This window comes from Hermetia illucens, chromosome 5, assembly GCF_905115235.1.
Source record: "Hermetia illucens chromosome 5, iHerIll2.2.curated.20191125, whole genome shotgun sequence".
Classification (NCBI taxonomy): Eukaryota; Metazoa; Arthropoda; class Insecta; order Diptera; family Stratiomyidae; genus Hermetia; species Hermetia illucens.
Genome location: NC_051853.1, coordinates 86,677,319 through 86,704,390, shown reverse-complemented (window position 1 = coordinate 86,704,390; position 27,072 = coordinate 86,677,319). Strand labels below are relative to the sequence as shown.

At 40.8% G+C, this 27,072-nt stretch overlaps 1 protein-coding gene across 1 annotated transcript in view; it reads right to left on the bottom strand.

Moving 5' to 3' along the window:
- Positions 1-27,072, bottom strand: part of LOC119657917 (D(1A) dopamine receptor) — a 251,021-nt gene that overhangs the window by 56,061 nt on the left and 167,888 nt on the right. The window lies entirely within an intron of this gene.

Sequence of the window (27,072 nt, the reverse complement as noted above, 5' to 3'; positions counted from 1 at the left end):
TGTACGAGCGCACTTTCAATGATACAGAGATGATTGTTCCAGATAACGGAGCAAATTGGATGCCTAGTCAGGTGCTCAAAATTCTCTCCAGCATAAAGTGGTAACATCGAACAAGGAGGCATGTTATTTTTGGCATGTTGATGATAGTAGGGGATGAAAATTTCTCCCCGCAGCTGTTGAGAGTCTGTGCACGCATATCAGACCTGATGTTGTTTGGGAATTACTTATCAACTGTTAATAAACTCCATGTTATCTGTCGGTAAAGTGTTTGTCTATCGGCATGTTTATTAATATATGACACTTGGCTTCCCTTCATGTGTAATGGATATGTATAAGTATACATTTCCTCGCCGAAAATTTCCCACATTTTCTACCCAATAATTTTGTAGTCTATCGGTAGCAAACAATCAAGTGAATTGCAATAAACTAAGAGGAGTTGAACCGAGCGAAAATGCGAGTATCTATGGCAGGGACATTGTTGTTTTATCAGTAGATTTTGCAGAAAAAGTATCTTTTAGGTAGACTGGCAACAGCCGATGATGGTGAACTAGACCGAAAACGCGTTTAATTGGGGCTTGTTATCGTATTTTTCAGTAGAATTGTATTCGTTCTTTTAGAAAAATCTGTTGTTGATGCAGCAAACATTTCGAGATAATAAGGTCGCGGAAAGTGCAAAAGTTAGTTGATGCGCATCGTTTTATGAATGTAAAACAAGGAATAATGCTGATATTAGTATCCATTTATATGTGGCGTTTTTTCTTATTTTCTAACATACCAGATTTAAGCTTTATCAGGCATTCACTTACATTCTTAAAAGCCTAAATTCAATTAGATGAGACTATCTCCACCGCTTCGACATTACATCGAAAGTCCTTGTTCAATTGACTATGTAAATTTCTAGGGTTACACGAACCGCGTAATGTTGAGTATTTAGAATTTACTTGGGAGAATATTGTACGCACTCAATTTGCTTTTCACTGAATACTATTTCGAGGCGGCAAATTGAAACAATTTTCAATAAATTCTCATTTGATCTGTCATCGATTGTATACTAATTCAATTAAGAGCAGAAATGCTACAACGTCTTGCGTTTTGAACACGTAATGGTGTGCAAAAACTGCCAACAATATTGCTCAAGGAGCCATTAAGTTTATTGTCTCGTCAAGATGGGTTGCCATTCAAAAACTAGAAAGCATAACGACATCGTTGCCGGTCACCGAGGCAGCCGTAACAAATTTGAAGTCCCAATGGACAATCTGGCTACAGATGATGAATGAAACTGGAGCTAATGTAAATGTCCACAAGCAATTCAGAATCGCTGTTTATTGCTGCGATTAATTTGTACCATAATCAGGAATAGACTCTATTTACGCATTAAATGTTGGGAGTATATGATCCCTTTTTGAACAGTTTTGTTTCTCATGGTAATGGCTTTAATTCACTTCCAAGAAGCAGAATTAAGGGGAATATAGCCTGATTAAATTGTACATACCAATTGTGTTGTGTGAAAGTAAGAGAACTTCTGGAAAGACGGGATTTGTGATTATGTTGAAAGAATAGAGAATTTTGAAGAGGCGATTAACTTAAGCATGGGCTGAAGGTCCACATCATAGCAATGATACTTTTCATCGCAAAGTGTGTGCGACTATGGCAAAAGGTATTGCATATCCTCGATTGTCACAACTATTTCATGCATGTAAATCGAAGACAGTGCGAATTAAGTGTAAATTCCCCTGGACCAGACTGTTGGCGGGCAGGACTTCCTCGAATATAGTAGCAAGGATTACAACTTTTTGCCCCTTAGATTTAGCGTCTTTAGCGGGACTAATCCTGTCACAGAAATTACGGCTACTTCAACTTTTGTGGTCTTTATGTTTGTTTCATATAGTCCAAGCCAATGGTCCCAAGTTTATAATAAGGATCGTAGTTTGCCACTAAGTTATACTTCCAAGCACAGTTTTGGTGGAGAATCTTGCAGACGGAGTTATGACGGCTGGTGTACTCGATACTGCCCAACATCCTGCAGGCAAATGTTATACGCTGAATACTCTCTTGTGCACAATTTTATAACCTATAACTGGTGTTTATCATGGCCTGAGGATGGCAACGTAAGGAGGGCACCTCGAAGGCAGCGCTTCATCTTACATCTGAGGCAGGTGATCCGTCGGATCTAAAGTTTTACACTTTCACACCCGAGCCGTTATTTTTTTTTTTTAATTTTCATTCCAGTTTGGGTGTTTATTTTCCAGAGTCCGGTGCGGACTTATGTTTCGAAAAGGGCACAGCAATCTGTGTATAATGACACGTGAGGGATCGAAGTGCACTTTGATGGAGCGTGAATCATACGGGCGGACCTTCATGGTCAATTTTGCCATCGTTTAGGTTTTTGGGATAGTTCTCCCCTTCTGATCATCTCCGACTACTCATAATGGTCTTTTGGACCACCGCAATCTTAATCGAGTCATTGCAAGTTCGTAATTCAAAAGCGCCCCTAGGAGCATCATGGAGAACGTCGTCGATAACGACACGAAATAGTATCCGTAACAAGGTGCAATCTTAGCGTACTGCGCTTAGGAGTTGAAATTGCTCTATTTAGCACGTGGCATTTTGTGTCATCATAAGTCCCTCTGTTAATAGCTATTAGTTTCTCTGGAATACGCCTTCTGCGTAGAGTATTCCAGATATATTTTCTGTTGAAGCTGTCGAATGCTTTCTAAAAATCAATGTGGAGCAGGTGAAGCGAAGATCTTAACTTGGCGCACTGTTTCAAAATGATCGTGAGTGTTGATTTGGTCAATGCAGGAGGATCAGTAGCAGAAACTAGCCTGTTCTCTGTCGTTCAAATTTTAGAAATTTTCTTTGTTGCATTTTAGCTACTATATTTGGAACGGTAGATGTTCCGTCAAATGACACACTCTCGACGGGTGCCCTCCAGGAATCTTTACGATATTCCCTTTCTCTACTCTCTGGGATAGGTTTCGGATTCCCCGTAACTGCAGATGCAGTGATAAATAACTCTGCGTGTAGACCGTCAAGCCCAGCTGTAATATTCCGTTTGAGGGCATTATTTCGCTTCTTTTGGAATCGTCCATATCCGCGTGTTACAATGATGGATCCAAGAAGAGGAATCTTACCGGATCTGATGCAGTTGAGAACCGTGGTGAAGTGTTTATTCCACCTCTTAAGTTGCTTGTTATCGTGGGTGAGGATTTAAAGATTTGAAACCACATGTAAGCACTTTCGTGATGCGGTATAGAGTTCTAAAACCATTGCTTTCTACGGCATCTTCCGATTCCATAACCACCATAATAACAAATTCCCTTTTGCCACGGTGCACACTACACTGAACTTTTCCGGATTTCTCTCGGTATCGGAGTTCGAGCACGTTACATTTGATATCACTCGCAGTGGTCAATAGAGGGTTCAATGCCTTTCGTTCATCGATCCTCATCCACAATTCCGCAGGTAGCCTGATCTTGTGACGCCCTTTCAAGACGTGGCTGATAACCTGCGTAGCACCCGAGAAAAGAGTATTTTTTATAGCGGTGGGATTTTCATCGGTAAGCTAGTCACTGTATCTGCCGTCCGATCAACAGGATAGTTCTCCCAGTGTAGGGCGGCATCTGCATAAAGCGAGCGGTAGATTGGGAGTCGTAGCCCTCCAACCTTGCGAGAAGTGGCGGGCACGCAAGTGGAGCACCATCAGGTGGTGAGCCCTTTCGAGGCCGATGTCAGCGCCTTTCTTGTTACTCACAACCAGAAGACGACTCTTAAATATACTACTGATCGCAAAGTCTTTAATCTAATTGCTCGTATGGTGTCAGCCAGTTAAAACCTAAGCCAAGCCGTTGTTAGAGCTAACCATGGCATTCAGATCTCCAATCATGATCACAATGTCATCTTTAGGAAGCTCCTCCTTAACTGCGTGTAACTGATCTCTACAAAGCTTCCTTTTTCATTATGTCGGAAATCTTCGTTGATGCATATTGTAGTACAATTATGTTGCTCCTTGACCTAGATCGGAATCTGCAGTCGGAGTCCTGTCAGAAATCAGCTTCTAGGTCAGTTTTGCTGTAATCATTACTTATAATCCAAAACTGGATTCACGTCCGCTGCCACTTGGCTTTCTAGAGCATAAAAGCACATTCCCGCAAGAGAGAGAAGAGTACTCTCCAGAGTCCATGTAGAAATCTTACTTTGTTTGGGTTCGTAATTGATGTCACTATCTTTTGGGCCAAGCTGTGGACTTAATTTCCATCTATAGTCAAGGCTAAAATTCCTGCTGTAGTCTTGCCTGGTTTTGGCTGGTTCGAAAAAGCTTATAAGTCGGTCATCAATCCAAGGTCCTTAATCGTTACCTTTGATTCTATGAGCGTTTCGCCGATCGCCGCAGGATGGAATGTTGGGATTTACCTTTTGGTCAAGATGATTTTCCCTTGCGCGAGGATGAAACTACAGTAATCATCTACTTATCAATGGTATCATTATATCAAGTCCGCTTGGTGTCAAGTGCCGCAACATTGTGTACCTAATCAGTGTGACTTTTCTGGTATATCGAGTCTTAGCAAACTATGTTATGTGGGTGTGCTGTGCCTCTAAAGCGATCTCTACCATTCTTTGATTTTCCAGTATCTTATAGAAAAGGGAACGGTTTCTCAAGGAATCCCTCAATATTCGTAACAGGTAGCTGCATCGGAAGAATTTTTTTATGTGTTTAATATATCTGCCCATATTATGGAATCGAACGCGAATAATGAGGGTCCGATAAGCGGTACTCGCCGAAAATGAGAGGTGTACGTCTTAACTTGGCGAACTGCATCCGCCACCTTCTTGGCAGTATCAACTGGGAGTCTTCCTGTTCTAAAACCGAATTGCCTTGGGGATAAGCCCTCGAAAATAGTTTTCGCGTGAGTCTACTTTAGTATAACTTCTCGACCTCAGTCCCTTCTTCTGTGTCAAGTATACGGACTGGTCAGTCTGCGGATGAGAGTTTCTTGCCACTTTTAAGCAATGAATGCGGCTTGTAGTAGGTTTTCTCCCGGTCGACTGAACGCTGTGCCAAAGATATTTCTTCCATAACTAGCAAATTTGCTTGTCACAGCTGGGAGCCCATCGGGGAATGATGTTATCAGGTATATAACGTGTTAAAAGTGTCCAGCGTCCTCAACCCTGCTTCAAGCAATTCAAGAAATCTTTTTGTGAGGATGACGGACCGGTAAACGCAGAAAAATAGCATTGTTCATTTTGAATGCGATGTATTGATGGCCGCTTGACAGGAAGACTTTCAGAACTGGCGTCCTCTCTTCTGACAAAAACAGTGATTCAGACGCGCTTCATTCAAGTGCCCTGGAAATGAAGTCCTCCCTCTTTCAACGAGGATTTGCCTTACCGTGCCTAAGCTGCCGTCCCTCAGTCAATTAACCTTGTGTCGAAAGTTTCACATTTTCTCACTAGAGATACACGCTGGAAAATACTATTCCTAAGCAATGAATCCAAAGAAAGCCATCGCTTCGGTTTTGTGACTGAATCTGAAGTTGGGCGCCATTGTAAACCTTGATGGCAGCGGTATATAATAAGTCAAGATACTAAGAAGCTTGGCCCTTATTACAGTACTGTTCCCTGATTCACATAAAGTTAACTTTTATCTCCGTAGCGAATTGCGCTTGCAGCAGAAGGAAACCTCTTTGTGGCGCAATTAGTTAACATTTTCCCCCCGACGAATAGTAGACGGAAACTCTGAAGGGTAGGAAGGGGTCAACTAAGAGTCGTCTATTGTAATAAGGTCTCAGCTTTAGATCGACTTTGGTTCTAGCAGCAACTTTCAGGACCCAATCCTTGATAGACTGTGTCGTTAGCAGACTTTTGTTGGGAGGCGTTCAATTGCTGACTATCCATTTCATCATCCTTCTAAAGCTCCACACAAGTGATTAGGCGTCAACCAACTCTAGGGCCTTCCTTAATTTTCAGGATATATGCTTTTTGAAAGTGAACATTTTTATCTAAAGTTTTAAATAAGCCCTTCGACTATGTTCGATGTTTTTAAATTATGTGGTATTCTTAAAGCTGTGATAGTGTGATCAAACCTAACCCTTGATAAATGCGGAAATTTGTCCTTCACTAAATGTGTGTTATACAATCTAAACAACATTCTCGTATTTCAAGGGCCCTCTTAATCGTTGCACTGTAAGATAAATCGAAATGGCAACCTTGAAGTGGATACTAGTATATCCTAAAGCGTATCGCCTCGTAAGAAATATGATTTTGACCCGTCTCCGATGTGGTTTTAAGTTCTAGCTTTACTCCACTATAAACTAGGTGAAACTACTAAACCCCAAGGATACTATAAAGTTTCAGGTTTCACAGATTCGAGGGAAAGTCCCACGACTGCGGGGTTCGAATTAAGAAATGCCAAAGTCGTTTTTAATGATTACTACAGTATAATAACTTTCCGCCGTACCTCGATGTGCTTGTGTATGTACACTACCCACGTCATTGTTAGATGAGTACATTTGAGAACGAGCGCAATAAGAAATTTTCGGTGCGAAATTTAATTAATGACTCATAAAAAATACACTTGAGTGGTTTCATGATCGACCGAACGAATTGTTATCTCCTTTTTGCTTCCAGGGAGATATTTATCGCTTCATCAGAATCGAGTTCGCTACTTTGATATCGAGTTTGTTCTTCTGTTGTCTATATTTAGATGTTTTAGAATTCCGTTTCTGATTAGATAATTTGGGAGATATTTTCATATTACATATGTCCGTGAATGGAACCATTCTAACATTGGAAAATAAGGTAATGTGGCAGAATTTCTGGAAATGAAAATTTAGATAGAAGGGTTCGTACGCTATATCGGGAATATGAGGTGAGAGTAACGCACTCAGTGGACTTCCGTTTCTTTGTTGAGCATTTCCGAAACAACATGTGTTATAAATATCCACATATAGAACGGTTTTATTCGAGCGAATAATTTGATGGGAGAATTAAAAACTAGGACGATGACGATCCCAGGATCGTCTAATGAAGGAGAAGAGATGAGATTCAAGTTATTCCCTGTGATAACTACCAGGGGGGAATTTGTGGGATAGTCTTCATCCACGCATCATATAAGGACGGATTTCTCAGTTACGACTTTCGGTTCTCGGACTATAATTGCATGTGCACATAACATACTTACATTAACATACGTACATTAAAAACACAAAACGGAGGTGCTCAGGATACTTGTGTTCTCCCATTTTCTGGAAGTATTATTTCTTTCAATTGTCCGGAGAAAGACGTTCACTCGAAGATTCTTATTCACAATAATGAGCAATTTATAACGTGAAACGAAGCGATCATCACGGGTCTCGGTCGTATAAAATACAATGAAGTTACATCCCAATTAGAACCTTGGCAAAGAGGTAGAGCTTTCAGGGTTTTGACTTGAGCGATTGAGACATGGCCCAATACCATCTGATTTGGTCGAAGTCAACCAAGCTAAAGGGGTGGTAAAATTGACCGTGAGGAGCCTTCCACAAATGCTGCAGCTCCACTAAATTTTCCTGTCTCGTGGCGTTAGTCAGGCTCGGTAAGTTGGGGGAGGGCGTTCTTTTCACACACTACTACTACGTGTCTTCTGGACAATGCGTGGGGCAGCTAGAATGGGGGAAAAGATACCAGTTCAATTGTGCGTGTATAGCCGAAAAATTAGAGATTCGAGTCCCGCGACCGACAGGAGGATTCGCGAGCGATTGTATCTTCGATCGATCTTCAGGCCCCAGAGTCCATCGGCATACGGAGAGAAACGTCTAGACGGGCTAATTGAGTTCTCTTTGAATTTTTTTAGTACCGGACCAATTTTCATGGCAACTGAATGAAGGTTAGTCTACGTGCTAAGTACGAGCTGAGAGATTTGATGTACTTAGATGACATCAAGTTGTATGTTTTATTGATTCCCATCTCAGAAGTCTATTACGTATAGCTTACATAATCAGCAGCGATGTTTGAATGGAATGTGGTTTACACAAGTATCGAAACCAAACCATTTGATAGTTGTTCATCTATGTCTATTTGTCGAACAAATAGGTGTACGCTCTGGAGCTCTTTGCTGAAACGGACGGATTCATGTGGACACCCACATTGAAAGAGCGCGAGAAAAACTACCAGTGCAGAATGTGTAGTTCGACTTCGTCTGGGATTCTCAGCCAGTATGGTCAAAGCCATGCGGAAGTATACTATTCTGGAAACGTATTCGACGTTGTGCGGAGTGGAACACAAAAATTCTCCCAATATCTTTCAAATAGGTGAGATCGTCTGAGTCTAACTGCTTGCACGTAGTGTTAAATTAAATCTGGCATCTGCCAAGGGTGTGACAACTGGGAAATAATAAAATAACAAATTAAGGAATTGCGGACATCGCGCAAAACAATAAAAATCGGTGTCTGCGGTAGAGATAAGATTCAAGCTCCTGCCGCTCCTAAGGCCGCTTCTAAGAAGAATGTAATAACTACTAATTTGAAGCTGGCTGTTTTCCCTGTCTTCCCATAATGGTCGTGTTTAACACCCAAAACCAAAGGAGATGATTGGTTTTATTTTCCAATTTCTTGTTGTTGTGTTTTAGTGAATGTGAAATGGGAACTTCTTCAAGTCATGAGAAAATCTTTTACGGAAATCAATTGGCTGCTTTCAAGAGCTTAATTAGAATTATTGGGCGTTATTATGATTAAACAAACTCCTCAGACTGTGACTTCTGTGGGAACAACAAGTGGAGCAGAGACTAGCCGGGGTGGATCTTCCCTGATCTACAGTGAAGTGAAGTCCTCGGTGTTTAATGTAGGTACCTGTCTTGAGACTTAATCCTACGGCCTTCTTCAGGCACGGATTGATTTTGTGACCACAATCAGAGCCCCGCTGAGACAAGCGCAACGGTACCAGTCTATACCAAGTGCATGGCTTAGCATTCATACTGGTGGATGCAAGCCCTCATCTACAGCCAAAGTTTATGTCACCAGGAAATTGTTTTATTTTAGGATTTTGCTTGACTTAACGGAACTTTGCCATCTGGAATAAACGCCGCTCTTGAATTGAATTCCTACTTAATGCTCGTTAGTGGGACGGGTTAGCAAGCAACTGCCAATTTAACCCATTGTGAGAAGGTGACTTTTCCTGTGTCGTCCAGACTTTACAGCGCCTCTCTGTATTGACCCACCAGTTGAGGATGAATGCCAGAAGTGAGAAAAGGTGAGAATGACTAAGTGAGGTTCGGAGCTCGGATTATGCTCCAACTATTGAGAGGCTTTCAACATCGCCAGTTCCTTCGTTTGTGCGAATTCCAATATACGCTAACTACAATTCCATATACAATGTTTGACTCGTTATTAAAAAATACTATGTTGTAATCCTGTAAGACATTGTCTATCTTCCCTTTTGCCTTAGTAGGAAGTCCAACGGACTTGTGGCATAGCCCATTGCAGCTTGAGTTGTAGTACTTTGTTTAGGATGTTACTATAGCAATAGGACTTCTCTCTTTAGCCTTTAATGTGAAAATTCAGAGGAGGTCGAGTAGGCGGACATTAAGGGCATTTACTAGGTGAGAATGCAGAGCTCCAGAAGCACCTACACATGTGGTTCTTTGGATCTCATTGAGATTGCTTTCGACGTATTTTCTACTCAGCACCAACCTCATCCTCAACTACAGACCCAATTTCCTCAGCAAGTCTCTATTACAGGTGTAGATGGTTTATACATTAAGTTTAGTGGGCAATTGTACGGGATCTAAGATCACACGCTTCTTTCCTGAATCGCGTGGAGTGTGATTCGGGTCTTTGGCTTGGTGGTAAATGGCATTAGCTCCGTTTCCGTTGGAATTAGATTGACTTCGCCTCTTGCATATTTCGCAACGCGCCCACAATAGTTTTGCTGATAACATCATCACTACCTTCACCTTGCTCCTGTCCAGTATCCGTAGAATTTTATCTGCTCACAGCTCTACTTGAGTTTACTTTCCAGGTTAGATTCGGCAGAATTCTGAACTCTTCTGAACATTTCAAAATTGGGGATGGCTGGTTCGTCCTTATCATAGATCAGTTGATAACCTAACATTCATTATGAACTAAGAGAGATATTAGCCGTTTAAATCTCAGTCACATATTATATTGCAATATATTTGGGTTATCAAGCGCAACCCATATAGGCAATGTGCCACAAAGAAGTCCTTTGAATTAATTGAAAAACTAGATGGGATAGGGCATATAAAATACAATGAAGTGTTAGTGTAGTTTGAAAAGACACTATTATCAAAAGCACCCACAAACTGGACCAGCTGGCGCCAAGGCTCAACAAACTAGATAGTAATCCACATTGGAACAGAAAAAAAAAGTTTATAATGAACTAGGTTTAGCTTGTGCGAACAAAAAGTACTTCACACTCAGTGATGAATTTTACAAGGCCACAATAAGGATCAGAATGAGTGATCCATAATACTTACTTCTCTCCGAAGTATTTATGGCGTCAATCATTTAGCAAAAGTAAGATAATGTAGACGATATATTCGCACTGGTGGAAAGCGAGAGATTCGATAAAGTTTTGTACTCATCCATAATGTCGATCCCTCCAGGTCTCAAAACATCCTAAACTTAAATATATGTATAAGAAACCAAACAGAACATAAAGATCAACGGCAACATCCAACTGCATATATCAACTATTAACAAAATGCGTCCTATAATTGTTGAATTCATTAATTGATCAAGTATTCCTTGATGGTTGAGGCAGACTGCAGTCGAAAATCGAAATCAATGTTAAGAAATTGAACGATTTATCAAAAGAAAGATACACCTTTCTAAAAGAAGGGTTACACTCTAAATTGCTCTATCGCACAGCTTTTATGGTGATGTAAATCATACCTGAAACATTTAAATTTTCACGTAATTAGTTCAAGCAAGGAGTCGATATCTCTTGGCCCCGTTCGAGAGAAGAATCCTTCAAAGAATTTTTGGGCCTTCATATGAGGATGACGATTTCGTACCATGGCCGTCATTTTGTGGATGAAATCCGGCTTAATAGGTTGCGGTGGGTGGGTCGCTTAATCCGTATGGATGAGGATGATCCAGCCCGGAAAGGCTATAAGGGCAATATCTATGGTAGAAAAAGTAGGCAAGGCAGATTCTGCCCAGCTTAGGCCAGGATGCCAGACAGCTTTTCGGAATATAGAATTGGTGAACCTCGGCGCGAAACCGGTATGTCTGGAGTTCCTTATTAAGGCAGGCCTAGACCGGATACCGATTGTTGCGTCGTTGATGATGATCATGAAGGAGTCGACATTAAAGCGAACCTTAAAGAGCGAAAAGAACATACTGACTGTTGAGATAAGCTGTATCTACCGAATTGCCTTAATGATTGCAAAAAAAATCTGTATCGAATCAGTGGAGCGGTTTGTCACCACAAGGAGCTGGCGATCATCAGTAGCGTCGCATGCAGTTAAAGACAAAGCCGATAGCCGCAAGCCTTCAGGTTCAAAGTTTTGTGCTTATCTATCTATATGTAAGAATATTCTAATCTACAACCGTACCGGTTTTCGTGATCTCTTTTACTTATACATAATATTTTCATTTTTTTTCATTGCCTATCTTCCCCCTCTCCGAATCCAGAATATTAAAATGAATTCCTTTCAATTATTTAATTTAAATTAAAAATTTTAAAATGTTTACCTGAAATTATTCTACAAGGTTATTTTCCCAATTCTAAATTTTATATTATAATTATTCAATTACCAAAATTTCTAACAAAAATATTGATTGGCCCCGTGGCAAGGCTTTGCAAATTTAATCTAGAACGATTAAGTGCATTTTACCTTAGCTAGGTGGGTGCAAGCAATGTAGGGTATGTATGCACGTATTGTCTTGGGACCTAGTGGGTACGATAACATTTTATATATAAGCAGAGAACTGCTCTTCGAGGGTTTTTGTATAAAAGCTTAGGTGGTTTTTGATTTAATTTTTGTGACGTTTAATGCAAGTCACAAATTAGACGTCGCTACCATATTAAATATATGTATTAACTATGCAGACTAGTTAATTAAATAATAGAGCTAAAGGCATTTCAACCCCCTTTGAGGGTTATGAAATTTTTGGCTAGTGCACTTCAGATTGTTTCTTCCTCTCGGTCATAAAGACTCTGTCGCAATTTTCTTTGGTTTGGTCTCCAAGATTGTTTGCATTTGTTCCTTATTTGCCGTCCATCATTTTTCCAACGTTCAAACATATTGCAACATTTATCAATTCAATCCGAACAGACTTTGGAATTTAAAAATAAAGCAAAAATGAAATCTTTCGAATCGTTGGAATATTATTTTCTAAGGTGAAATCGACTGCTGATAGAACGTTCGAAATACAGGAGCTTCTTTGCAACTATCATTGGGGCTCCCGCCAATGGTTTGCAAATTCTTGTTCAGAATTGTAGTGCTGGTCGGAAAATTTGGGGTAATTTTCGTTAATTAAGTCTATTATGCTAAGAGCACTTAAGTATCTTTTGTTGCTTACTTGGAATTGAACTTCATATTCATAATTTATCTACATACTAAAATTACTGAATCCGTCGATAAGAAATAATCTAAATTTGCAGATTCTAGTGCGACACCATCGCACCATGCTAAAAACACGGAGAATCTGGCACGTGCCATATGGGGGACTCAAGTGTCCAATACCAGCCCTTCTTCCTCATATCCCCGAGACTGGCTAGCATAGAGGCATCCTAGTGCTTATCGAAGGGACAGTTTAATGATGCTGCTGGGCCTACATTCTGAATTTTCGTCATTTTTCAGGCTTTCTTGGCAGTCATCGTTATTGAGCATTCTCATTCCGGGTAGACATCTAGGCCATCTCTAACTAACTTAATTACAGGTTAGCCAAAATAGATCTTAGAGCAAGGCGCCCGTTTCGAGAGCGATAACAACAGGGGTATTTGTATATTCTCTGCCGTCGCATGAATGAATACCCCGTAACCCAAATCAAAAAAACCAGGTCGGTTTCCACTCTGGATTTTACAGCAATGGGCCCTATTCTAACTACTCTACATCAATTTGAGAATGCTATCAACGGTCCTGCATATCTGGGGAGCTGTTTTGAGGCAAAATCCCTCAGGGATCCTTAGGTTCATGCAAAAAGAAAAGATCCTCACCTCTGCCGTTGTTGTATTCTGTGTCATGCCTATGTATATCGTGTAATATGTTGCCAATATTGTTAGTACACTGCGAGAAATTGTTTTAGGAGAGAGAAAGTTGAAGAGCGCGCATGTAAACACGATACAATGAAAAGACCAAGACATCGATTCCCGCATAATATAGATAACACAAGGAAAAAAGAAGATGAACTTAACCGAGCCCAACAAAATCGATTCTAATTAAAAATCAACTAAATTTAGCTTCAATTTTGATATAACAATGACATAACACAATGACTTTCAGAAATAATTTTTCTGGGAGGTGTACCACATATGGACCTGAATTTCGAGGAAATGCGACAAATGATCAACCAGGTTAAGGTTTACCGCTTGGGGAGGCATATAGAGTCACCGTTGGACATTATACAATAAAAATTCTCGTGCTGAGAACGGAGTACTGGAAAATAAAGTGTTCATCTCTGCAAAATGTGGTTTTTGAAACACACATTGAAGTATACTTTCGTTTCATATTGACGGTTGTATGTATGTCACGTTTCACGTGTTCCAGCTCCATAATGTCTTATCGGCAAAACCGAAACAGGTTGTCTTTACTTTTACCAGCCCACAGAACTGAACACCAAAAGTCTAAGATTTTTATAATACGCTGTGATTTTATAGGAAAGGGTAAAGTTATCAGTACTTTTCTGTCATTCAGCAACTGAATTGATACATTCTTACGGTTTTTGTTGAAAAGTACCGAAAAGTATCTATTTAACATAAAAAGTAGAGAAAAGAAAAAGAAATGAAGTACATACTGATGAACTTCAAAATGTAATACCAAAAGTACTAAAAGGTCAACACTGATGCTAACCCATTCTCGGTTAATGCAGCACGCTTTCACCAATCGGTGCCACCGCTGGATTATTCGAGTGGCTGCAGGATGACGGGCAATTGCGCAATTTTTTTTGAAACTCACTAATTGTGGTAACAATTGGAATCTAGAGAACTCACTCTGAGATCCTTGGTCTGATATCAGTATAGTTGGTGCCGCGAATCGTGCAATCCAATTCGTGTAAAATGCGTCCACTATGACAGCAGCTGTTATCGTCTGGATAGGAACCACCTAAACTTATCAATCATCGTTAAAGCATGCGAGAAACCCTTTCATTGGACGTGGGTGAACGTGGAGTGTGGCATGCCTATTTGCCCGTGTTTGGGGTTTGCATGTAGTACGTTAGTACGAAAGACATGCATAATCCCACTTATGGTAAGAATGTCTTTACAAATGATGAGGCAACCATATTTACAAGATATCAGCCACAACATACATAATGTGTTGTTCTTTTCAACTGGAAGCTTCTTCAGGATTAGTGACATTTCAGACCGAAATAGCTGTTGAAGTTCGTCGTTGTTCATCTGCGCTTACACTAGTCCTTCCGAAGTCACTAAAATAACCAGCACATCAGCACTAACTCGGCAAAGCGCGTTTGCTGTTACAGCTTCGTCGCCAGCGACGTAGACAATATTCATCGCCAATTAGTGCTTGAAAAATTATCCGCAGATGTTTACGATGCTCCTCGCTCGATTTTCATGCTCTACAAGCATAATAGAAATTCAGTCCTCAAAGAGCATGATTGATAAACCAAATATAATCCGTTTGATCACGAAGGGCCCGAACGGAGTGATCGCTGCGGTCTTCGGGGCATCCCCCGGTACGACTCGTTAAATTGATCAAAGCCGCTCAAATAAGCGATGGGCTATTTGGCTGAAAGGGTATTGGCATTCACCTCGACATGGTCTCTGCTATTCTGAGTCCCGCGCCATGCGTAATAAGCTTGCTAACGAGGTACTTGGAGGCTAGAAAGTGCTTTGCTGAAGCATTTATTGGGATTCGGTCTACACTTCTCGAAATTTCTCAAGTGTGTCCTTTGGTCAGCATATAATGATAAATGCCATGGATCATAACTGTTTTCGGACTAGACAGAACCGTTATGCTGTAGGATACCTTGACTAAGATCATAATATCACTCAATGTTAACGTTGCCACCCCAATAATCATTACATCGGTGAGTTTCCATCGACTAATTTAGCTGCTCGCAGAGTAACTATAAGACCAAAATGGTGCAACAAATTGCCGTCTGTCTGACATCCGCGATGACGAATTTCTAAGTGATTGATCGCCGTGAGTCGACGTCACGATCATGATTGTCCGTAAGTCTTAATGGCTATATGTAATAGTTGGTGGGGTAAAGATGAAACTGTATAGGCAAATTTTCTTCTTTGGTGAGACAGAAATGTTAGCACCAGTATCCACAAGGAGACGCATTTCACTCTTTTGAACGGAAATTAATAAACTAGGAGTAGGTCGCTCTCGGTTGCGGGAATTAGGGGCTACTTAGTTTCCCCGGCTCACTTTAACAGCAGTCTTCCCCCGATATAGACGCCAGCAATTGCAGGCTTGCTTCCCAAAACTTTGGTAGGAGGAACATAATTCTCCAGTTGCCTTCTATTTCGGGATTGGGATTGAGTAAGCATTCAAATTTTCATGCAATCACTTAATCAGCCGGTTGTTGCATTCCCATAATTATATCCGCCATCGTGGGCAGCTTATCAATGCCTGTTTCCCTTGAGGTGGCCTGCACTACTCGGACTTTTGAAGCTAATTGTTCCAGCAGCAATGGCCCGAATATAACGCCTGTTATTTGTTTGCCGCCAATATTACGGATGTTCTTTATAATGTGCTGTGGCTTCTTCCCTTTCAGGATTTTCCTTGGATTTGCTCATTAGAAAAAGAAATTGAAAAAATTTTGAAATATCGGTCATCACACAGGAAAACCCCCTTAATGACATCTGCTTGCTCTCTCACCGAGTCATGGACCTTGGTCAAATTGTCTAAATCCAACTGAGGATGAATACCAACGAAATTAAAATTCTTAGTCCGCTGTATCACGGTACCTTTTTTATGTGGAATAACATTTGAGCACATCAAGGGGCCGGGCTTGGTAGATCCAAAGTGGGGCGCTTTTTTGGGGAGTAGCTTCCGGTTTCCCGACTTGTTTTGCATAATATGAGTATAATTTCTTTTATATGTGATGTCGATAGGATGACCACATCATAAAAGAAACAAAGGAATTCTTGAAGTTGATAAGGGCATATGGTGGTTGACCCGCTAGGTGCCATTTCGATGTTTATGTCCACAATACATTTGAGTTGACTTTTCATGTTATTAAATGAGGATGTGTGTAAGTTCGCGTCTTATATGGACTTTTTGCACCTTTTAATTCCAGCTAGTCATATGATTCTCGACCTATAGTATTTATTTTACAAAATTCTCCAATGAACCGAAAATATGCAGGTGTGAAAAGCATCTCAGGTGGGTAATTGGTAACAGACACTTTTTGGCAGTTTCTTTCATCTCCTGAACCAAACATTTGCAGTTTATTGTTAACACTTTAAAATCAACAATGATAGTCCAGCTTGTGTTTGTTAGGTGAAATCAGATTTTGTTTTCCGTTGTTTCTTTAAACAAATGCCAAAATTTCGTCACAACAATGGAGTAATGATCTTCCAGCAAGATAGGATAGCAAAATAAATTGTTTCAAACGATGGTACCTCATAGTCTCCCTTATTTGCAACTCAATTTGGGACTATTAATATTTGTTGTTACTATGACTGTGTTAAAATGGCACGCTAATAACGCCAAATATAACCATCTCAAATTTGAGCAGGTAGAAGTTAAATTCAAGACGATTTCTGCAAATATATCGGAAGCTATGTAAATATGTGAATAGATTCAACCCATAACTACAACATAAACAACCAACTGATTTCTCAGAAAAAGTTTGAACATATTTTTCTTATGGAATGAAATGTAAGCAGGTGGAAATTATCGACCAATCTACGTAGAAAATCGAGTGTAAATTGGCAAAAGTCGCGCTATTATAATCAGTTTATCCTATTTCTCGGTAATACACAAGAACCCATTAAGCCCCCTCAAATGCAGGTGTATAATCTGGAATATTTTTAGGCCAATTGTCAGTTCAGATTTTGATGAATAGGATTTTTTTGGAAGCAAGCTGGACAGGGGAACGTTAAAGTGGACAAAGGGAGGCTAATTTATCATGTGATGTAGGGTGGACCTATACAAAAATTAGAATAGCTTATGAGTAGGAAGCATACCTTGTTCACATCACAATAAGGTATTCTTGAATATCTTCATGTCAGTATGGTTGTATAATCCCTACTGCAACTGGGAAATGTTAACAAAATACATACTGGTAAGTGAGAGTACACGAGTATTTTCACGAAATAATGTATCAACGGGGTTGTTGAAAATCTTCCTACAAAAGCGGTAAGAAAAGTTCTTGAAAGCCAACCTTGACACCAGAGAATTTGAATGCAGGCAGATGAAAGTCAGGATTTACTGTTCTTTGAAAGTTTATATACTTCCATTGTCAATGAACTACTAGCCAAGCAGATTGTGACATCAAGTTCATCAAGTGAAGAGAAATTACATTATATGATATAGTATATACTTTTCCTTTAGGTGAATATTAAAAGGGTTCACACTGAACTTTTAAAAAAATCTAAGTATTATAATAACCGCCGAAATCAATACCGGGAGTTGTCCTATAAAATTCTATTCTCAAACGGGTCGACTGATCGGTCAGGTTGAAGTAAGAAGGCTATACATAGGAGCTTCAACTTCCAGTACATTTTTTGAAATGTTATCGAGACGGAAAACCTTTGCACATCTTCGGCCGCGACGGGAGTTGGGTGAGCCAAATCCCGCGCATTAGGGCTGGTGTTCGTGCTGCGCATGTAATGCAGTGCGTTGGTGTGCGCCCACGTTGTTGCGAGCAATTTTTCGGATGCATCCATTTCCTACTGGCATAAAATGAAGAAAACTATCTAGGCGACATCCAAAGAAAAAGATTCCTTTCCTCTTTGCCGCTAGAATTGTTCCTCCTGGGTATAATCTTCGTGGGTTGACGACTATATAGCCCAACAGTGGAATTCGAAATTGAGGCTTAGATTGGATAGAAAATAAAGGATTGAATTCGTTGATGCAAAATTACAAATTTATTACAAAGGAAAGAGGGAGTAAGTTGCTTCCCATTTGGTCCGGTCCGATATTAAGTTGATGCGGACTTAGGACCCCTTTCATTCCTAAAACGAATATTTCAGCTCTGGCCAAGCTCTGGTCAATAAGGCGGATTTGCGCTCAATATAATTCGTAGTCATGTCGTGTTCTACGAATTGTATAAAGGAGCACGCAACATCTGCGAGCCGCTACGGTCACGCTGCTCCCAGGGCAGAGGTTTGGCAGCGTCTGACGATTTGCCTCTACCCTGGTAAGAAACCGTAAAGCCGCCATCGCTTCACTTTTTTGGGAAATTTTAGACCTTAAACATTATCGTTTGTTTGTAGGTAAATAAAACTGGTAAAGGGCTTGGTGAATCAGCATCGTGGTTGCTTCTATCCTTTCTGGTGAAATTGTTGGACTGATTGATATATAACAGATATGTTGAGAGTCTGATAGGTTCATCGGACTAATAATGTCAATAAGTATTTAACTAATATACAAGATGCATTCACTTCAGCCAACTGAAACTTAGTAAGGAGGTATCTGGTGGTGTGTCCTGCACTTATCAATAGCTATTTGACGGAGAAAAGTGTTTCGGCCAGGACGGATTGCAGATTCAAGAAGTGTGTTTTCTTCGCGGGGGTCGAACGGAAGTGACAGGTGCACTTACATCGGTTCAAATTTTGTATTAAGGATATTTTTTTTTTTTTTTTTTTTTTAGTAGGGTAGGTGAATGCGTTTACGCACAGAGTGTTGGACTCCCGCTACAGCACGCTGGCGGACTACCAACTAAACACCTCCCTGTCATCAGAGAACTAGCCTGGAACCGTTTGACACATTACTTCGGGCTAGCCCTCCCGCTTTCCCGGCTTTGGGAGCTTTCAAGTCAGGGAATTCCCTTCACCAACGGGAGGGGAGGGGAGGAAGGGAGTTGTTAGTTCAGGGAACCCCTTACCGTCCGATCCCTCTGCCGGTCGAGTTCAATCTTCTTCGTAGTAAGAAGAGCCCGAACATAATGCGCAATACGATTCCAGCTGCCAGCGCTCTTCAGCATCTCTCGCACAATGTTATCTGGAGAGAGCTCCCCTGTGTCTGCATAAAGCTGCTGGCGGAGGCCGTCCCACCTCTCGCAAGAGAAAAAGGTGTGTTCAGCGTCATCCGCCACTCTATTGCAGAACACACAATCAGGAGATCGCGCCTTCCCAACCCTGTGCAGGTAAGACTGAAAACCTCCATGCCCACTTAGAAGTTGGGTAAGGAAGTAATCAATCTCACCGTGCTTTCTGTTCAACCACGGATCTAATTTGTCGATGAGCCGCGCAGCCCACCTGCCCCTTGGCTCATTTTGCCAAGAAAGTTGCCACTCGTTAAGGGTGCGTTGACGTTCTTCACGGACAACCACTTCTCTTAAGTTTTCGCTCTTACGGCGGTAGATAGCTTTGCGCTCCTTGGCAAGGAGGGCAACGGGGATCACTCCCGCAATCACCATCACAGCCGGTTCGGAGACCGTGCGATAAGCAGACGCCACTCGCAAAGCTCCCCGCCCCTGCACTTGAGCGAGGCGTTTACGATGCACCTCCTTGTCAAGGGCATCAGCCCATACCTCCGCACCATAGAGAAGGACGGACTGCGTTGCTCCCATGAGGAGACGTCTCCTAGTTGATATAGGACGGCCGACATTCGCCATTAGCCGACTCAAGGCCGCGACTCCTGCTGCAGCCCTGTCCGCTGCTGCTTTAATTTGCTCGAAGAAGCTCATCTTCGAGTCGAGCATTAAACCAAGGTATTTAATCACTGGTTTTGACTCTATAGTCAACTCGCCGATCGATATGGGACGCAAGGTCGGGATTCTCCTTCTGGTCAGGATGACTACTTCGGTTTTTTCCAGCGCAAGGTTGAAACCGCGAGCAGTCATCCATCCGCTTACTCGTCGCATCAATATGCCAAGTCTGCTTTGCGCCTGTTCAACAGTGCGTCCGGCAACAAGTGCCGCAACGTCGTCTGCATAACCGACCAGGCGCGACTCTTCAGGCATATCGAGTCTCAGAAGACTATCGTAGGAAGCGTTCCAGAGGTCCCGCCCTAGGATAGATCCCTGAGCTACTCCCGACGTGATTTCCATCCTCCTCTGACCCTCTAGCGTCTCATAGAACAGGGAGCGGTCTTTCAGATAATCCCTCAATATCCGCAAGAGATAGCTTGGCACGTGAAAGGAGTTCTCTAGTGTGCCTAGCATATCTGTCCATGTTACGGAATTGAAGGCATTTCTGACATCAAGCGTTATGAGGAGCACTATCCGTCGAGATCGGCGGCTGTGCGCCCCGGCTCGATTAAACGCATCTACGACCTCCATAACAGCATCCACTGTAGATTTCCCCGTTCTAAACCCGAACTGCCTTGCGGATAAGTCCCCGGCAGCTCGGATCGCTTCAGCGAGTCTACCCCTGATGAGCTTCTCGAGCACTTTTCCGGCCGTGTCAAGCATACCCAGCGGTCGGTATGCAGACGGGAGCTCCGGGTCTCCTTTACTCTTACTGATCAACGCGAGTCTGGCCACTTTCCAGCGACAAGGAAAAATGCCCTCCTTCAAGCACGCGTTGAACGCTTCGAGTAGCAATTCTGGCCGTTGGCGGAACACCAGTTTGTAAACTTCCGCTGGGATGCCGTCAGGACCTGGCGGTTTCCTGTTTTTCATAGTGAGAACCGCTTCTTCGAGTTCTCCCATTGTGAAAAGGGGGCAATCTACGACGCTTTCCGCGCTGTTTACATCAACCCGTACAGGGTGTCTGGGGAACAATGCCCGCACAATGCGGTCCATCTGGTCGGTGCTCAATATGCAGGGCTTCCGCAGAGCCCCGATTTTCCGAGTGACAAGCTTATAGCCAAGTCCCCACGGGTCATCATTCACCTCATTTACAAGATTTTGCCAGCCGCGAGCTTTACTTTTATTTATAGCGCTGCGGAGTCTCCTTTCTGCTGATCTATATTGTGCCTTTATGGCACATGCCTCCTCGTTGGCGTACAAACGTTGTGCCAAACGGCGGAGCTTATGACACTCCTTCCGTAGGTCGGCAATTTCTGCCGTCCACCAGTACATAGAAGGCTTGTCGCGCCTGGGGCCTCTCCGGGGCATGGAAGCCTCACACGCCGTCGTTATCAGATTCATCACTGAATTTACGACGGTGTCAGCTGCGACACCATCACCCCCCGGAGTGCCCCCCAGCGCGGCCCTACCTGCTCCAAGAGCTTCGACGAACCTTCCGATGTTCACCTTCGCGACATTCCACACGCAGGGGGAACGTCGTGTTGGTGCTCGCCGGCAAGTAGCGTCAAACACTTCGAACGCAATGTACTGATGATCACTTGCCGAGAAGTCTTCTAGGACTCGCCACCCGTCCACCGATGATGCCAGAGGTTCCGACGCAAAAGTGTATTAAGTGTATTAAGTATTAAGGATATTAGTAAGCTTGCTATTTACATATTCTGAGGCGAACCAATGCTGCTGGGATGTTAAAGGGCCCGCCAAATTAACGAACATTTAGCGAAGACAGTTAAGTTATCAAGAGACACACCCTGGTAGAACAGGAACCTCTGCAGAGTAAGGAAGGAGGTCCAGTAATTCTTCAATCAAGCGAAACAAACTGAATACTGGCACTGGTCCAAACACGTAATACAACGTCATCAGGAAAGGAAAACGGAACAGCTTCAGGAAATTCTGCGAAGGAATAGAACAAACCATAGTAGCATTAACACTATACAAAATTATAACCAAAGAGGATATCTGCCTCTCATAACTCAACACTTTGCGGAAGGCAAAAACATTCTGCTTGACATCCTAACAACAGTTAGAAGGGAAAAAAGGTGAATTGGAAAGAGGTACGCTGGGAAGATAGAGTAAGATTGGCAGTCGTAACTTTTAAACCACTGAAATCACTCAGAATGGATGGTATTTTTCAAATACTACTTCAGAAGACCTAGAGATAATATTTGAATTTCTCTTAAATGTGGTAAGGGGCAGCATAGATATATACCATGGGCGCGGATGGTGATCTTTGTTCCGAAAGCCGGTAAAAGGGAGCCTTTTCATCGTAAATCTTTCAGACCAATCTTCTTGACATCGTTTGTGTATAATACGGTGGAGAAAGTCGAGAGGTTTAGAATTAACGTTCTAATGCGTAATCCTCTGCATACATGTCAACACGTTTATCGGGCAAGACCGTCGCCCGAAACTGCCCTGTATTAGTAGATGGATGCATTACGGGATGCCATAGAAACAAATGACTGGGTGAGAGATATGAGATGCCCTGATCTGCAAGGGAGTTGGAAACACGCAGGCGAATGGGCAGGATGTTAGATAGCAGGCAAATAGAAGTAGAGACAGGTACAAACTCTTTTGTCATGCACAATATTACTGCGAATGGATTGACGAGCTCCTATCAGAGCTAACAAAAACTAGAATATAATAGAGGTACTGGGCGTTCAAGACTGAATTCAGAACAACAGTCAAAGAGTTAGACAAACTTTAAAGACTGGCTTGCGTGTGTATCAAAGAGGTAATGAGTACATGTCCCACGGTATCCTTAGAGGTCCATTTGAAAATGACTTCTCTCCATCTGCACATACAGAATCAGGCAAGGGGGCCATATGGCCAGATTTGGAAAAATGAGCGTCAGGTTTTGACCGAAAATCAACACCAATAAAAGCAAGGTTCTCAGTCTGATCGGTCATCGCACTCCTCTTGTTGCATTAATAGGCAGACGATCGAAAGTGTTGATCAATTTATATATCTAGGTGGCGTGGTGGCACTGAACTGGCTGTCATCCGACGCATTAAAAATGCTCAATCTGCCTTCGTTGTTTTGCCCAAAACTTGAAAATGCAACTATCTCAACACTAAACACGCAGTCATTGTTATGTTCATTCACAACGGCTGCTACTGCTACTCAAATGCTGCAGGCTTTCATCAATTCATCTCTCCGTCGTGTCACTGGAGTACTCTAGAATTAAACAATAACTAACGAAGAACTGGGTCGACTTACGGATCAGATACCCGTGGATGTGACGATTATGAAGTGGAGGAGTTAAGTAACAACACTTAGTGTGTATTTGTTACACATTTGTTTCTTTTAGTACTTCCGTACTGCGATATAGAAACAAGACTATTGTAATATCGAAACAAGACTGAGGTTCCTTCTCGGTCACCTCGTATTTATATTTCCTTAAAATTATTTACATAATATACATATGTTCCTTATCCTCTATGAAACTATCTAATACATAACACATATTAACATATGGTTCTTATCTACGTAAAATCCTTTCTATCTACGTAAAATCCAATCCTTTTATTAGGGTCATTCTGAGCAGCGAAGATGCGCAAATGCATCTTCGTTTATTATTAAACAACAGGACATGTTGTGAAAGAAAACATTTGACCTGAGTCGGGTATGACGAGATAAGGAAAATGATAAAGACCGAAATATTTATAACGGTAAGGAAAGAAGATGCACAGATGCATCTTCGTTTATTATTATTTAGAACCAGGATTTATGCTGTTCGTTAAAAGATGCCGCCGGTGCGGACGGTTCCATAACTCCTCCCTCCTTAAGATTGAAGTTGTCCTCAACTTTGTCTGTTACTGTCTTTTTTTTTGTATGGTTATTTTTACAGATTTTTTCTTACAAACAGATTTTACGAAATTATCACAATGAAGGCGAATACGATTATGGGTAATGATATGGCTACTGATAAGTTAAAATTATTTTCCTTAAGTGTTTCCAATTTAGTTATGTTTAACAAATTTAATGTCTTATTTTGGATATGATGCATGGAAATTGGTTCCATATAACTTATGTTCGTCATAGGATACAATTGAGGTTCCAAAGTAGGTATATAATTGCCAATTGTTGTTCTCAAGATGGAGTACTTACTAATCGAGAAATTACAGTTATTTGATTGTAATAAGACAGATTTTGATTCATTACAAAATGTTTGTAAATACCCATCTTTAATATTTATTAACAAAAACATCGTATTTGAAATTTGGGTGATTGATTCTTGTGTGTTTTTAATCAAAGTTTGGTTTTCCAGTGATTATGTTAAGAATGCATTTATCGTGATTTGTGTTCTAACCAGAACTGGGAATATTGTTAGCATCACCACCAGTATCCCTGTAAATATTGTGATGTTTTCTTAACATTTTCTGTCGTTGAGGGTGTGTCTTAGAATTATGTTTATCAACTACATATCTCAAATCTAACTTATTCTTTGGAATATTCTTTTTATATTTGTCGTCAAAAGGGACGTGTTTCCTGTTCTGATTGGACCTAGCAATCCATTTTTCCTTCTTGTTTTGGAGGTTTTTTAGTATCTCAGTTTTGCTTAGCTCAGTTTTTCCAAAGAATACTTTGAAAGGTGTTTCGTTATTATTATTATAGTAATACAAGCATTGCTCTATTGGATCCAAAAGTTTTAAGTCAGAATCTTCGTGCTTTTGCCTTTGCAAAAATACACGCAGTTGTTCGTTAAGTGTTCTATGAGCTACTTCTATGTCGGAGTTTCCTGTTTTATGGTACAGGGAAGATAAATGATAAGAAATTCCTTGTTTTTCTAACCATTCTTTAGTTTTTATACTAGTGATAGCACCCTCGTTGTCAAAAACTAAGTATTTAGGAGAGCCTATTCTGTTAAATATTGACTGTAGCGCGGTGATAATAGTGTCCCATTGTTTGTTTTCTAGCTGTTGTACTGTAAGAAACTTACTAAATTTATCTATACACGTGAGACAAATGTCTAGGTGATAGATTTCTCTAATATCTGATGGAGTTAAAGTCATCTTAAATGGCTCTTTTGGAGGATGTCTGTCGTATTTAGCAGTTGCACAGATAGTGCACTTATTAATATAATTGGAAATTCTTTGTTTCATTTTGGGATAAAAATACATTTTGCGTAGTTTATCGTATAGTTTGTTAATCCCTAAATGGTTTGTTTCTTGATGTTCTTTAGCAATGATCTCTAACATATCTGAGTGGGAACAATCTTTCAAAACATAACTACAATTCTCAATATTGAGTTGAGGATGATTTAGTTTCCATTTCTTATATTCATTCTGAAAAGTTGATAATATAGTTTTACTGGGAACTTTAAGTCCTACTCTTCCTACATCTGGAATGTGGTTTTCTAGTATGTGCTGAGCTTCTTTCGCAGTGAAACGTTTGTAGTAAAATACTATTCTTTTGCCACTTAACAAGGTTTTGGTACTGCTATGGATACGTTTTCCATTTTTTATAATAATCTGTAATTTAAAACAGTTTAACGGTTTTTCTGAAATGCTTATGAAATTTGTATTATCTTCCTGAGCTGTATGTTGTGTAGCCATGGAATCTGATTTTTTATGTTCAACGTCTATTGCATTTATTTGGATTCTTGACAGAGCATCAGCTACGAAATTAAATTTTCCTTTTATGTATCTGATTTCATAATCGTACTCAGCCAATTTCTATTTCCACCTGAAAAGTTTAGGGCTATCTTCCTTTATACTTTGTAGAAATGTAAGTGGTTTATGATCTGTTTCGAGTACGAATCTTCGTCCATATAAATAAGGTCGGAAATATTTGACGGCCCAAACTATCGCTAAAAGTTCTTTCTCGATAGTTGCAAGTCGCGTCTCAGTATCGTTAAGTGTTCGTGATGCATAGCAGATGCCTTTATCTCCTTGCGATAAAACGGCTCCTAATGCAAAATTTGAAGCATCTGTTGTCACAGTGAACACTTTATTAAAATCATGATGTGTTAAAATGGGTTCATTCAGAATGTAGCTCTTTAATTTCTCGAATGATTTGATATATTCCGGGTTTGTCGGATTCACTAAGTTTGTTTTCTTCAAAGTGAGTGTCAAGCTATTAATGCGTAGTCTTTTACAAATTTTCGATAAAAACCAGTTAGTCCTAGAAATGACTTTACTTCTTTCGTGGTCCTTGGTATCGGAAAATTGCGAACCGCTTCAACTTTCTTAGGGTTTGGTTTGATACCATCTTTAGTAATAATATGCCCTAAAAATTCGGTAGATTTTTTTAAAAATTGAGATTTGGACATTTGAATCTTTAAATTAGCAGAACGCAGATTAGATAGTACTTTGCGCAGAGCGACTTCATGTTCTTGCAGTGAAGTGCTAAACACTTAAATATCGTCCTTATACACAATACATGTTGAATTAACTTATTCCTGTAAGATTGTGTTCATCAATCTTTGGAAAGTTGCTGGCGAATTTTTTAATCCAAATGGCATTCGGGTGAATTCGAAATGCCCTTCATCAGTCGAAAAGGCCGTCTTAAGTCGATCCTTGGCGTCTATTTCGATCTGATGAAATCCCTTCGCGAGATCAATTAGTTAGCATTACCCAATTTTCCTAGAATATCATCAATTTGTGGAATTGGGTATCTGTCTTCGACAGTCACCAAATTGATTTTTCGAAAATCGATAACTAATCGATATGTATCTCCCTTTTTGGGTACCACCAATACGGGCGAATTATATGGACTTGAAGATGGCTGTATAATTCCATGTGCCAAATCTTCTTTAATTTGTTTTTTAATAAAGTCTTTAGTATGAAAAGGCAATCTATAGTTTCTCTGGTAAATTGGCTCACCAGTTTTCAATTTCAAAGTATGTTTTATTTGATGCGTGAATGTTAACTTCTTCTTTGAATCGTATTCCAAATCATGAAATTCATTTTTAATTCTCTCTATTAATTCTACCTCTTCAATAGAGTGAGTATTAGGATCTGGTTGTTGATCTATTTGGGTCTCAATGTTATCAATAGCGTTTGAGAATTCCTGAATGATT